The sequence below is a fragment of the Staurois parvus genome, unplaced genomic scaffold (genome assembly GCF_062004578.1).
Source record: "Staurois parvus isolate SC_StPar_1 unplaced genomic scaffold, SC_StPar_1.0 ptg000538l, whole genome shotgun sequence".
Classification (NCBI taxonomy): Eukaryota; Metazoa; Chordata; class Amphibia; order Anura; family Ranidae; genus Staurois; species Staurois parvus.
In genome coordinates this window covers 244,765-260,775 of record NW_028318334.1, presented here as the reverse complement: position 1 = coordinate 260,775, position 16,011 = coordinate 244,765, and the positions used below count along the sequence as shown (strand labels likewise).

The window sequence follows — 16,011 nt, the reverse complement described above, 5'->3', positions numbered from 1 at the left end:
AGCCTTTGGCAAATCATCCCTTAGGTTTAGACCCAAATTGTTAAGCGTTTTCAATATATTTTGATTGTAAGTCTCTGTAATGGATTAGTAGTTTTCCATGAAAGGGAACCTACTTGGCAAGGACTTTGAAGGTGGCCATTAATGGTGGAAGTCTTGCAAAGGACTAACTAGTCTACCCTAGGTGAAAGTGGAGTTAATAGGAATTAGTAAATAACTATATATTGTGTAGGACATCGTAGAGTTCACATTTATTAGTTGAAGGAACTACAAGCTTTATTTTGTCTTGGCTATATTCCAAGTGATTCTGACATGATAATATTTGAACCTATACACACAGTCAGAGCATGTTTGGCTATAACCATTACATGTTTGACTATAACCAAGTCAAGTAAACAGAATGATCTTTAGGCAGTCATAAAAGATGCAATTTGAAAATTTCTCGATTCCTCCATTAACACTGTCAGTGTTGATGAAGGAATCCCTCCTGTGGAAAAATCTGAAAGGCTGGCTGTACCTAAGTTGTACAACAGTCGACTTGGGTACAATCAGCCTGCCCATAGATGGTCTGAATCTCGGCCCTACTGAACCAACTGAGATTCGAACCAGCTATGCTGGGCTTTACACCTCCATTCCTATGTGAGCATCTTGAACTATTTTGTATATTTTCGACTTAGGTCTGAATTAACTAAAAGGCAGAAGGAAACCTAGCTTCCTAAAGATTTTATATTCCAAAGTATGAGTGCCTCGGGTTGCAGGTCATTAACTATATGATGTACAGTATGTTGGCTATACATGTATCAGTTTTCAAAGCTTTTTATTTGCTTTCACTTGAAAAGATGAAGATCTTATGAAATTGAACTGTCCACAGCAATCTATCTCCTACATTTTTTCATTGTAGTTCAGTAGATTTTTATTTAGTTTATAATAAGATTAACAATAGAAACTGTGCATATAAGTAAAAGACTAAGAAAGTCACGTGCCTTATTGTACAGCATACATTATATTGCTCAGCTCTTTCCTTCCAGTTTTACCTTTGTAAAGGGCTACTTCTTGTTAACTCAGATCAATGTTTTACAATCTCTTTAATCAAAGATGGATGTGGTGTTTTTTTATTTGTTGTAAAATTGTTTATAACTACTTATAAACTTAGTAACCAAGAAGAATAAAGAAGTGAGAAATGGGAGGGAGAAAAGAAGAAAGGAAAAGGCAGGTCATATGTGTTGGGAGTGAAGACTGCACTACAAGACATCAGAGGAAGGACTATCTCATAGTACCTAACACCGAGATCGCTGTCTCATGAATCCTAAGAATTTTAAGGCAACTAAATACACAAAATTGGTGTGGGAATTGATGTAAAATGTATTTCAAATGGCTTTTATCAGTTTCCACCACAATTTTGGTTGGTTGCTCAAACGTGTTTCTGTTTTTAAAGGTATGGATGGAAAATTTCTGCAGGCTGAAACCAAACAAAGAAAAAGAAAGTAGGGAAATGACACCAACTTTTGGCTACAAAAGTTTATTACAAAGATACAGAAGGCTAAATTCAAAATTCTATTTTTTTTTTGGGGGGGGGGGCTGATCCAGCGCTATTTTGCCCCCCTGCACCTACTGACCAGTGGTAAGTAAGAAAAGGCATTTAAGTAGGGATTTTTTTTTTCTTTACAGCAATTAGATTCAGTGGTGATCCTGGAGTGGGGCTTTAAAGGGAGAACAGTATAGTCAATCTTCTCAGTAGAGGAGCATTGGCCAGTCCTGAACTTACTTTAGCTCAGTCAGTCCTTTGATAGGAAGGGAAAACTTAAAATGGCCTTATTCTTCAATTGCGATACAGTACTGTAATACAAAAGCTATAGAAAATGAGAATACTTGTAATAGTCGCAACAGATGGGTAAAGCTGGGAGATCACAATGCTAGAGTCCCTGAGTAGCAGAGTAGCCTGATGGGTGGCTCATCCTGTTTCCATCCACTTAAAATTAAAATTTTTGGCTGGACTTTGGCTATTTTATTTTTTTCGGCCAACTTTTGTGTCAAAAGGCACATGCAGCATGCTTTCAGGTGCATTTTACGTTTATAAGAGATCAGTTTAAGACACTTCGGAGATCATTTACAGGCCATTGACAGGTGCATTGACCTTCAAAGTGCCTCCTTTTAACCTGCATGTAACCTCCTTCTAAGCTGCATCAGCATGCTTGAAGTTGCTTTTGTGCAACTATTGACTGGTAAGGAGATAGACAGCTCTGACATGAACAAAAGCCAATGACAAATGCCCACTCCTGCCCATAGGATATCATATGATGTCCTAGACTTGAAGTTGAGATACCAGGATAATGCCTGCAGCTACAGGCATCATCCTGGTATCTTTTGTTAAAGCCATCGATCCTCTGCAAACTAAAAAGCCATTCTGGCAGCTAATTAGCCACTGGATTGCTTTTACACAAAACGGTTTGGGTGCTCCCATCCTCGCCACTCTCCAGTGTCTTCCCGGACTCTCCTGTGCGATCAGGGAGTCCAGGACAGAAGCCAGCACTATCGCCCGCTTACCATAAAGCTGAACGGGGACTAGATTGTCCCCGATCATCTCTATGGTATTTTGTCACTTTAGATTTCTCCAGATGTCAACAAAGCCATTTTTGGCTTGTGAAAGCACCTGGTCACACCGATTTTGGTGTGATCAGATGCTTTTAAACGCAGAGGAGAGATCTGGGGTCTAATGCAAAACCCACTTTTTTATTCTCCAGGACCTCTGCTACATATGGGCATTTTATTCTGTAGGGCCTCTGCTGAACGTATGATTCATGTAAAGCAGACACTCTTCTGCAATGTCCACACTCACAATTATCTTATCTGCTTTACTAACCTGCCATCTTGATTTGCAAAAAAAGTACTGGTCAGGTGGAGGAGGAGTTTGAAACCCACCTGTATGAATTAACTCAAACAACCAAATCTGCCCACTGTGTTTTTCCAGATTATTCTCTTTATATACTTTTAATGATATTGCATCAGTACCACTGTAGTTGACACTATGATTTCCAGCTTCATGAGGCAGTAAAAAATGGGTTTCTCACAACCTGTCAGTCAGAGCTATAACTGTTTTTCAGAATGCCTGCTGTATACTGAGGGATTTTGACATATGGCTTGATTATTTTTGAACCTTTTCACTACTGATGACAGTCAATTTGTCCTTGGCATCATAGAATGTATAAATCGCTCTCATTGCCTTCAGACAGTGGAGGTAGCCATTTTCAACCCCCATAGGCCATATATCCTATAGGATCTATTGACATGGTGCCATTGATAGGCAACCTTCTTATGAATATTGATTGGGATACAAAGCACATTTGGCTAATATGTGCATTTTAGCATGAGGTGTGATTTGAGGAATAAATCTTTACCTTATTATTACTATTTTCGTGCTCTGATGATTTCCATTATTATAGCACTTAAGAGCAGACCCATCATTTCAGCAGCCACTCCAGAAGGTTTCCCCCGGTCCTGATCACATTTAGATTGGAGACGGCATTGTCACAAATGGCCATTTCTTTTTATTAATGGTTTTTCTTTATGCATTGCTGGCTGAAAAAGACTTGAATGGTAATGAGGCGAAACCTAAGCTGTTCTCAGATGATCCAATTGCAAAATATTGATACTCTATAGCTGACAACATGCATAATAGTGCACACAAATACCTGCTAAGCTGGGTGAAAATTATTTTTTTAATATTGATAGTTTATTTTAAATTTGTCAGTATACTAGTTGGGTCTGTTTTTTATTTGTGACATATTTCTTATAACGTATATGCATTTGGCAAACCTTGACAGCATGTGACCTTATTTATTGATACACAAATTGAAGCGATTATTTGAAGCCTAAAATGTTTGTTTTTTAAAAAATCAGAACAAGAGACGGTATACATTCAATGCAAAGTGTGTTTTTTGCTGCTGGCTGGTCTTTTTGCTGCAATCCAAACTACCAGGGGCATTTTATTTAGGGGATGAAAGAGAATTTAATAAAGAAGGGTCTATTAACTAACTCCAGTCCGGGTGAATTGACATTTCTCTCATACATGTAAAAATCTGCGTTTTTTGCTAGAAAATTACTTAGAATCCCCAGACATTTTTAAAGCAGTGGCCCTGGAGAATAAAATGGTTGTTGCTGCCATTTTGTATGTCGCATGATATTTGCGCATTGGCTTATCAAACACAAATTTTCAGAGAAAAAATCACTTAAATAAATTTTAGTGCAAAAAACACAATAAAATACCTATATTTTGATAAAATATTAAAGATGATGTTATGCCGAGTAAATAGATACCCAATATGTCACTTTAAAATTGCGTATGCCTGTGGGACAGTGCCAAACTACAGTACCTAAAAATCTCCATAGGTGATGCTTTAAAAGCCTTTACAGGGTACCAGTTTAAAGTTACACAGTAGGTCTGTTGCTAGAATTATTGCTCTCACTCTGACGTTTGCGAAAATACCTCACGTGTGGTGCAATCACCAATTACATATGCATGCGGAACCTACATGCATGTTCGCATTTGCGCATAAGCATGCGGAAACAAGGGCTCTTTAAATTTTTTTTATTATTGTTTATTTTAATTTTTCACTGTATCTTTATTTTTTTCTTAACTTTATTGCTATCACAAGGGATGAACAGCATCCCTTCTGATAGCAAGGACCATAACAGGTCCTCTTTATTGAGACATGTGGGGTCTATTAGTACCCATATCTCTACTCTGGCCTCCAACCCATCTGATCAAACCAAGATTGTTTTGATTAGATGCTTTACAAGCTGGTAATGGCTTGTAAACAACAAACTGAAACCAGAAGTAACAAAATGCTCTATGCTTCCAGTTTCTTACATCAGAGAGGGTATAGGGTATGGATGTACCTTCCTCCCTTCTCATCCCCTCTGCACACTGAGCAGTGGAAGTACCAGGCTCCCCGATCCCTCAAGAGAGCCCACTAATGACGGTAGCAGGAGTAGGAGGGACCCCCTTCCGCCACCTGTAAAAGTGATAAAGTGACTGTATAGCCACTTGGATCACTTTTGAATGTACATAATCATCGGCCCTAAAAAAAAAAAAAAAAGATCTCTCAATCATTGCTGCAGCCAGAGCAATGACCGAGACCTTCCCATCTGAGGATGTGTACAGCAGAAGGGAAGTGGGTAAAGCTAGCCACAAGCTAAAAGCTGATTGTAGAATGTGTTAAAGTCTAGTTCCAGTCAAATCAATTTTATTTTAGGTTTGGATAGACTTGGGAACATTAAACACTTTTGTCACATTTTATTGCTGTCTGTGACCCAGCTGGTGAGATTTCAGCCTGTGACAGCAGGACAAGGAATCAGGAAACTGGTTGTCTCCAAGACGGGAAGACGAAGACAGTCTGTATCTTCACTGTAGCGCTTTCCCATCGCTTTCTGATAGTAAAAACCCAAGGGCTCCTATCCCTAATCATTAGATGGTCATACAAAAAAGTGATTGGATAAAGCTGGCCATAGATGACTTAACAATTACAAGCAGAGCTGTGGGTTTCTAGCATTCCTTGCAATGATTGTTCCATTTCTGCTAGGAAGTGACAGTGAACACCTCTAGTGACTAGAGACAACCATTACTGAACAAGGACAATTCTATCCAGTAGAGCAGTCTTTCTCAACCTTTTCAACACAGAGGAATCCTTGAGATGACTTCAGGAAACTCCTGCTAAAAATTACTATATCTAAACTCATGATACGTTAGACTGATAGCAAGTGGAAAGAATGCTCCTTAGACTTGTGGTCATTGGGAAGAATTACAGATAGCTAAAAAGATCAGTGATAACTTATCTGAGAGGCAGAAATTGCTCATTGCTCAAGGAACCCCTAGCAAGCTCTGGAGGAACACTAGGGTTCCAAGGAACACTGGTTGAGAACTCCTGCTGTAGAGGTTGGAGAGCAAAGGAAAGGGTCAAAGTTCCATATGCGCACAGAACTATAACACAGACCTACCAACGTTCAGGACAACACCACATTTTTAAGACCTCACATTATTTCATGCAAATCTGTTTGGTGATATAGAAAGCATAAAATACATGGCGATGTTGGTCCTTTTTAGCGTTAGCGGTGTATCATACTACAAACAATTTTAATAAATTTAACATGCATAACAATAATAAAACCTCAGTGACAAAGTCACGTCCATGGGAATTGGTAGACTTCTTTTTATAGGATATTGGTGAAGCCCACACAAAAGCTACCTTTATTTTGTAAGATGACCTTTAATTAGCCATTAACATGAAACTATTAAAACAGATGAGTAAAACATTCTCTTGTCGAGAGCTCACATTGCTGCGCTATCCTCTAGCAAATGTCACAGCTGATGTGCTATGTCAGTGATCTTTGGATAATCCATTGTGAGTGCACAATGTTAGGCAACCTCTTCCACACCGCCCTATTTCTCTGCTCTCTCAGGCTCTGTCACCTTGCGTTAGAGCTCCCTTGTCGACCCGTCACAGGGCGAAGAAAGTACATGGCTTCGGGCCTTGTTCTTCTTTCCACCCTTTCTGAGCCACGAAGACCCTAGCTTTACTGTCTGGCTACTTGTAAGACTGCCTTTGATTGCAGCTGTTTAGAGGAAATGGCCTTCACAGCTAAATTCCGTTACTTGAGGAATTTCTGAAGTCTGTTAATTTCTTATTGACTCCTTGCTTTGATAACACGCAGCAGTAGGTTATTCCAAATGTCATCTGTGGGCCCCAGGCTGTTAGAGACAAATCTCTCTCGCCATATTGAGGTCAGCTTCTAGTTTAATCAAAGCCTCCAAGCAAAACCGTTACATCCTACCTCATGTCACCTTGTTTGTGATGTGCGCATTGCAGGAATTTAGCTTATTAGACTAGCCGTGTTACATAACTGCATTTATTAATAGGAACTACGAATAATGTAACAAAGTAAAAAAAATGTATAAAGATTAAAACTATTAATAGTCAAAGTTTGGGGGAAATAAATACTGAATATTTTTTTCAGCCAATAATTTTTATTGAAGCGTAATACAGAAGGAATGCAGCAAATGAAACTGGGTGCAGTGTCTTTACAATTAAAATGGGAGTTGACAAAGTCTAATAATATCTCAACACTGAAGAACTGATTTGAAGTAGAGGAAAGAAAAAGAGTGAAAAAGCAAGGTAGGTGGGGGAAGGAGGGGAGAGAGTGAAGGGTGGGAGACACCCCACATCTTATGAAAGTCTCCAAAGCAAAAGCAGATGGAACCCCCCCCCCAATGGTATTTGGACATTTTGTCCATTCGATTTTGATTTATCAATAATAAAGGTTATACAGAGTCTATTTTTACTGCTGATATCAAGAGGGATTCAGGTAGCCAAGCTTGCGCTTGCGTTTTTTTGGTAACCGTCAGGAAGGGGTCATTCGTTTGAATTGGCAATTTAGAAGTCCGGCGGTACTTAAGTTGAGTAGTGGTCAACATCTGGATTAAAGTGCCCAGCAGAAAAGCTAACATATTGTAGACCTGAGTCCATAGTCGTACTACTGGACAAGTCCATGATGTATGGAGATAAGTCCCCAAATCTTGGCACCCTTGGAAGCAGGCTCCCATGTGTCCCTCTGAATATTATTTTAAAGGCAATCCAATAAAACACAAAGGGTCAGTGCACAAGACTAATATTTCATTTTTCAGTGTGTATCACCTTTGAATGTTGGAATCTGGGTGTAGATGTAAGTTCCAGTTTGCTCATCCAGTGCTGAGTTTGCAAGAGGGCATAATGATCCATGCTGGGGTTTTTCCATTTGTTTTACAGTGAATGCAGCAAAAGGAGACCCCATGGTGCTGAGCAAGTCAAAGTGTGGAGCAACAAGGGTGGACATCTCATCACTGGAATTCTCGAGAATTGCCAATACACACAAGTGTGAATAGGCCCTAAATGAATGCTAAAGCATGTTTTCACCTATGCTCCTCCTTGCTGCATCTCTCCTGCAGCCTGTTCTATATACTCCGGTAATGACTTCAGGCCATTTCCTAGGGCTGATTTCCTGATAGGGGCAACAGGGGACCATAGCTGCATAATCTAAATATTGGCTACTTGTAGTCTCCATCAAAGGTGCTTTTGACCAGACCACAATGCAGTGGCATGAATGGGAGCCAGTAGAGTGCATTGTCACCCTATAGGAGGATTTTTCTAAAATAAGGAGCTTTATGGCAGGATCACGAAGTACAGTATTTTGTAATAAAATCTGCAAATTTAAAAAAAATTAAAAAAACCTTGGAAATAACATTAACCCGGTAAAGCTTAAATAAGATTTAAGTGATGGGGATTATATATATTTAAAGCAGAACTATACTCACCCTCGCTCCAGCGATGTGATATCTTAGTGATCCCCATCAGTTGTGATCCTCACCAGTTACCAATCTTCAGCTGGTCTGCTTCCGGGTACTAATCTTTGGGGCATTTTTACTGCCCAGGCTGAGATGACATCACTCCCGCACATGAATGGGAGTTCAGTGTAAAGGACAAAGAGACAGGTTCATATAAATGATATGGGATTAAAAATCCCATTTCAGTCTTTGCAGGTGACACCAAGCTGTGCCGTAGAATAACGTCCTTACAGGATGTCTCCAATTTACAAGCCGACCTCAATGCACTGTTTAATTGGGCAACTATGTGGCAAATGAGGTTTAATATTGATAAATGTAAGGTTATGCACTTGGGGGCTAAGAATATGCATGCATCATACATACTAGGGGGGGTACAACTGGGGGAACCAATGGTGGAGAAGGATCTGGGGGTTCTGGTAGATCACAAGCTTAATAATGGCATGCAATGCCAAGCTGCGGTTTCTAAAGTGAGCAAAATCCTCTCTTGTATTAAAAGAGGTATAGACTCCAGAGAGAGAGATATCATATTACCCCTGTACAAATCATTAGTAACACCTCATCTGGAATATGCAGTTCAGTTTTGGGCACCAATTCACAAAAAGAACATTGGGGAACTGGAGAAGGTACAGAGAAGGGCAACCAAACTGATAAGAGGCATGGAGGAGATCAGCTATGAGGAAAGATTAGAGGAACTGAATTTTTTTCTCTCTTGAGAAGAGGAGATTAAGGGGGGATATGATCAACATGTATAAATACATCAGTGGTTCATATAGTGAACTTGGTGTAGAGTTATTCACCCTGAGGTCATCACAGAGGACAAGGGGGCACTCTTTACATCTCGAGGAAAAGAAATGTAATCTCTAAATATGAAAAGGTTTCTTTACAGTAAGAGCTGTGAAAATGTGGAATAGACTCCCTCAAGAGTTGGTTCTGGCCAGCCCAGTGGATTGCTTTAAAAAAGGCCTGGATTCTTTCCTAGATACACAGAATATAACTGGATACTAACAGTTGATCCAGGGAATTGCCTCTTGGTGGATCAGGAAGGAATTTTTTCCCCATGCAGGAGCAAATTGGATCATGCTTTGCTGGGTTTTTTTTTTTTGCTTTACTCTGGATCAACTGTGGCTTTTGTGGTTGAACTGGATGGACTTTTGTCTTTTTTCAGCCAGACTAACTATGTAACTATGCAACGACCTTTAATTCAGAAGAGACATAGTATGCGGTAAAAAATCTTGTTGTGTCATCCCTCCCCCATAAAGTTCCACTTTAATGAAAATGATAGTTTTCATTAAGAAACAGAAAGAGACAGAGTGGATGCTGCTCGTCTGAAAGGCTCTTTAGGGTTAAAATCACCTTTGATGTTATTTAGAAATGTAAACATTTTTGACTTTTTTTTACTCTCAAAGTATATCTTTTATATCTGCAACATTCTCTTATACATGTAAGAAAATAATACCTATTGTATTATTACATATTGGCAGTGTAAGCCTTCTAAAGAGTTCACAGTGTGAAAAAACGTGCTTTATATAGTCAAAACTCAGCAACAAAAGATCAACATGTGGTTGTCCAGCTGTTGCAAAACTACACTTCCCATGATCCTCTGGAGACCTGTACATCCAGACGCCAAGAAGCAGAACATTCCAGTCTCCCTTCTCAATTTCTGTCAGTTTTCTCTAGGTGTTTGTCTCAAGGACAAAAGTACAGTTAGTATCAAACTGTACTTTTAAAAACTCAGATGAATACCATTTGCAATCGTATCATAATTGCAAACTGTCATTCATGAACTTAAAGGATAACTACAACCCCCACCAAAAAAAGTGCACAATACCCAATCCAAAAATTATTATGGATATTTTTACATAATTACATTGGTCTAGCTTGGACCAATGTAACTATACATATACCATACCTGGCCCATCTCTCTGGAAGCTGAAAATCATTAGTAGATGCTGCAGTGATCTCCACTTGCTCCTGGGTCCCAGCAGAGATGCCCTGCTGCTTATTGAACACAGGAGGTTAGCCACTCAGCATGGGCACCATTCAGAGAATGCATTACACTTTCTAAATGAATGCAAAGCATTCTCTTATTGGACCAAGTGGAGAGGCGGGTAGTAACATCACACTCTCCACCTCATCCAGTACAATTGGAATACAAAGCATTCTCTGAATGGGGGAGACCTCCTGTGTTCAGAATGCACAGGGTAGCTGCTCGGCGCAGGACCTGGAAACAAGTGGAGATCAGTGGTGTAGTGGTGTCTACTTCAGTGATTTCCAGTTTCCAGAGGCAACGGCCAGGTATGGCAATCATAGTTACATTGGTCCAAGCTGGAACAATGTAACTTTGTATAGAATATCCATACCTGGAATTCTTCAAGGAGATTTTACTTTATATCCTGCCAGAAAAGTAAGTGATGGTAAACAAAGACATAGACAAAACACACATTATAGTAAAGTAGGGAAGGGTTAGAATGTCTGACAAGATTTTTAATGCTGTCCCAGTGACAAATCTAGTTTTCATTTCTTGTACGGGTGTCACAGAGACAGAAAGTGAAAAGAAACTTCCCAAATGATGTCACAGACAGAAATGAAAGCCTGACATAGATTTTAACTGTTTCACATTATATTCACAACTAAAATTTGGTTATTGTTAAGGTTTTAAATTGGTGATATTCTTTTCTTTAACCACTTGCCCTCCTGAGAATTTAGCCTGACCAGAGAGAATTTAGCCTGCGTTTCGGTGCTGTGTTACTTTAACTGACAATTGCGCGGTCATGCAACGCTACACCCAAATTAAATTTGCGTCCTTTTTCCCCACTAATTGAGTTTCCTTTCGGTGGTATTTGATCACCTCTGTGTTTTTTATTTTTTGCGCTATAAAAAAAAACACCAACAATTTTAAGAAAAAAACAATATTTTTGACTTTTTACTATTAATCATGTCCAGTAAAAAAAATTAAAAAATCTAATTTTTGTCATAAATTTAGGCCAAAATTGTATTCTGCTACATGTCTTTGCTAAAACAAATCCCAATTCGTATAAGCAAATTGGTTTACGTGAAAGGTTTAGCATTTAGAAATGGCAGTATAGATACTGTAATTTTTTTTTTTCACTAGTAATGGCCGCGATCAATGACTTATAGTGGGACTGCGGCGGGCATTCTGACACTGGGGGGAACTGACTTGGTGTCACTGACACCCCCAGTGAGACCAATAAAGTAATCAGTGCTAATTAAAAGCACTGACACTGTACTAATGGCACTGGGCAGGAAGGGGTTAACATGAAGGGTGATCAAAGGGTAAACTGTGTGCTGGGAGTGTTTTACATAGGGGGCCATGTCGGTGTGCTTCACTGTAAGCACACTGCTTTGGATGGTTGTGCTGTGCACAGCCATCCAAAGCAGTGTGCCCAAGCTGACGGAGAACTGTTAATAAACAAACAGTTCTCCTCCCTGTCGGAGATCGTCAGAAATCACTGGGCACTGGCGAGTAATTACCAGCCAGGAGCTGGTGATTGACAGCCATGCCCGTGAATAGCAGCATGAGTAGGGCACGTGCCCCCCTACCCTGAAATGCAAAATCACATATATATGTGATTTTGCGCACCTGTGCGGCCCTGTAGCAGTATTTCTGCTATGGGGTGGATGGGAAGTGGTTAAAATAACAAACATGTTATACTTACTTGCTCTATGCAAAATCATTGCACAGAGCAGCCCTCATCCTCCTCTTCTTGAGTCTCTCTCGGGCGCTTGCGGTGCCTCTACCTTTGCCGAGTGCCCTCACCGTAAGCTGCTTGCTCTGGGGGTACTCGTGCATGCTTGCTGAACTGCTTCTATGAGTCTATGGAACGTACAGAGCGTGGCTCAGTCCCACCCTGCTCCCCTCTCACTGGTTGTGATTGACAGCCAATGCCTGCTGCTGCTGTGTCTCAACCAGTGAGGATGGAGAGACCCGGGAGAGCCAAGGCTCCTGTGCACAGCACTGAATGTACATTAGGCTCAGGTGAATATTAGGGGGGCTGAGGAGGGAGCAGCACACTGAAGGCTTTTTACCTACATGAATGGAATGCATGAAGGTAAAAAACTTTCACCCTTTACAACCACTTTAAGGGTACTGTGTGCAGCTGAAAGACTAGGTTCACCTTTAGGGAAAAATTAACAAATGCACCGATTTGTGTGCTAAAAAAGTGCATTTTAAATTATGTCACACAGGATCCTGCAAAGCATTGAACCTGCGATCAGTGAATCATGATTGCAATGTCAGACTCTTGCAGACAAGCCCTTCAGCTTTCTTCTGTACCTTCATATGGACTTTCAGTTAGAAAGCTGGAGGAAGTGTCAATGGACTACGAGTGCGCTGGTCTGTGCATTCCTAGTCCATTGAAAACTTCAAGCCGTTTACAATGGTAGAAGATGGGACTTGTAGTTTATTCATTCACATATCCCTGTGAATGAGTGACGTGGCTGTGCAGGCGGAGCCCTGTGACGTGACTGTGCAGGGGAGAGGAACCCCTACCCATTTTCATGGGTTGGGGGCTCTGGAGGTGAAAAGCAGGTGATTAGAAACACAGTACGTTACACCCTCAACCTCTTGGCATGGGTCGCATGCAAATGTGCGGCCTCCCGGCATCTGGGCCAGGATGCCGAGCAGTCGCACATTTGCGTGCAATTAAGAAAAACATATGTGCTGAGAGCACGCACCCTGCGTGCTCCCAGCACACATGTATGGTACTCATGGAAAGGTCCCAATCTCTTCTTTCGATCGGGACCTTTCCTGATCATGTGACTACCATGACAGCGAATCACGGCAGTCACATGACCCTAAAACTCTGCCCCGCCTCCCGGCTTCTGAAACACCTAAAGGGCGCCAAGGGGTTAATATTAGTGTAACATTCCAAAAGGTGAACTTATCCTTTGAATGTCAGTATCTTTACATTGAAGTTTAGTGAACACATCCTACCTACTCAGTCTTCTCTTTTTTTCTGGTTTTCATCTTCTGCAGCTGAGTACAATGCCTGGAATTAGGGCACTGCAGCAGATAAACTGACGTTCAGGAGCTGTTCAGCATTTTTTTCAGCAGCCCCTGAACTCCCCCTAATGTTTTCCTATCTGTCCATGTACACATCGTCGTGTACAGTTGTTTACAGGCAGTTGAGTTTACAGTTATTTTTTTGAACCCATCAAACTTGTGTTCAGGAGTAGATTTTACCGGCATTTCAAACGCCTAATGCGTGTAAACGCAATTAACCGCGTTTATAAGCATTTGCGTTTAGAAGCGTTTTTTAACTGTTCCATATCCAGATGCTGTCCAGAGCCTTTTTTCATCATCAGAAATGCATACAAAGTGTTTTCCATGTATTCAAATGGACCCGGTACACCAGTGCAGTCAGTTCCAGGTTTCACGTGAAGGAAAAATGGTTGAATGTGCTGCATTATGCTCATGATGGGATCCATAGTGAATACAACCAGAAAAGACAGGTCACCTCAACACATACTGCTCCCTCTGCTTCTGCCCTCTCTATTCCTCTCAAAATGTCTGAAATGGTTAATTTTTTACTATTTTTCAGTGCATTCTGGGCATTTGGGAAGGTCTCCTGAGGTTATCTTTTAAAAACGCTTCTAAACGCAAACACGCATAAACGTGGTATGCAAATGCGGCTAAACTGACATTTTTTAACCTATGTTTTCCAGCAGTCAGTTTCCATCGTTCAGAAGAGTTTTCCAAATGCCCCGTGTACATGAGCCCTTACTGTTATAAGTTGAACAGGCATCAATCGAGGACTGTGAAAATGAGGCAGTTCACCAGTTCACCTACTCTGATGGCTTCAGTTTGGCTTTGCATTAACAGCACGGAATCCTATGACAAGAGGCTGCAGCCTCATCTGGAAGTCTTGTAAGAAACCTGCTTATAGCTATTGCTTATGATGTCATTAAACGCATACTGATCAAACAGATCTGCCATAAATTGAGTCGAATTTCTGACTTTACTGCAGTTAGAGCTCATTCACAGCCCATATGCTGAAACAAGCCATTTTAGCGTGCAGGCTGGTGTCTGTTGAGAAAGGGCAGTTGGGGGACTGTGCCTTGCATTGTTACAAAAGCAAGGCACTGTTTAGCTTTTTCTTCTTTTCTTTTTTTTTAAACTTTATTGAGATTTCTCAAAATGAAATCTCATTCATTAGGCAGTGACTTACAGTGAGCTGTGTTACAGGAAAAGAGCATGTGTTTATTTTTACACAATGGACTGCAGCCCACCTCAAGGCAGAGTTGTGGTGTGAACAGGACACTTTGAACACAATTGTTTTCTGTGTGCCTGGTGCTGTACCAACTCCGATGTGGAAGATGTCTTATTTACCTCCACTTTCCTTATTACCAACATGGCGCTATTTCTTTTTCAATTTGTTGCAGTGCCATAATAATAAAAATGTTGTAAATGAGAACTACTTGAATTTGTCGCACTCATGGGGCAAATTGCTGAGTTCACACAAAACAATTTGGGGTTTATTTACTAAAGCCGGAGAGTGCAAAATCAGTCTCACTTCTGCATAGAAAGCAATCAGCTTCGAACCCCAGCTTGTTCAATTAAGTTTTGACAATAAAACCTGGAAGCTGATTTTTTTCTATGCAGAAGTGAGCCTGATTTTGCACTCTCCAGCTTTAGGGCTCATGTACACGGGGGGTTTGGAAAACTCTTCTGAACAATGGCCGCTTTTGCATACCGCATTTATATGCGTTTGCGTTTAGAAGCATTTTTAAAAGATAACCTCAGGAGACCTTCCCAAATGCCCAGAATGTACTGGAAAATAGTAAAAAATTAACTATTTCATACATTTTGAGAGGAATAGAGAGAGCAGAAGCAGAGAGAGCAGTATGTGTTGAGATGACCTGTCTTCTCTGGTTGTATTCACTATGGATCCCATCATGAGCATAATGCAGCACATTCAACCATTTTTCCTGCACGCGAAACCTGGAACTGACTGCGCTGGTGTACTGGGTCCATTTGAATACATGGAAAACGCTTTGTATGCATATCTGATGATGAAAAAGGCTCTGGACAGCATCTGGACATGGAACAGTTAAAAAACACTTCTAAACACAAATGCTTAAAATGCGGTTAAAAATGCCGGTAAAATCTATTCCTGAACGCATGTTTGGTGCTTTCAAAAAAACGTCTGTAAACTCAACTGCCTGTAAACAACTGTAAACGACGATGTGTACATGGACACATAGGAAACCATTAGGGGGAGTTCAGGGGCTGCTGAACAAAATGCAGAAAAGCTCCTGAACATCAGTTTATCAGCTGCAGTGTACATGAACCCTAAGTAAATAAAACCCCTATGTGTCTTATAGGCTCAGTCCACCTTTTGGACCAACTTTTATGTTACACCCATAGTTAGGGGGTTCCTACCCTCCCTAATTACCTGATAAGCTCCATGTTCTGACAGCAGACATCTTTTATTTTATTTTTTTTATTGAGCATGGCTGCACCGGCACAGCTGCATCATTCATTCACAGGACTCTGTGAAGGAATATATCTGTGGCCATGTAGAAGGACTCAGCAAAGCACAGCAGCAGCAAGACAGTGACGTTACCGCACTTTTCATTATTTCCTCCAACCCATAATAGAAGGTCAGTACCCCCAGAGC

At 40.7% G+C, this 16,011-nt stretch overlaps 1 protein-coding gene across 2 annotated transcripts in view; it reads left to right on the top strand.

Annotated features, from left to right (window-relative positions):
- Positions 1-16,011, top strand: part of ZNF385C (zinc finger protein 385C) — a 243,714-nt gene that overhangs the window by 97,009 nt on the left and 130,694 nt on the right. The window lies entirely within an intron of this gene.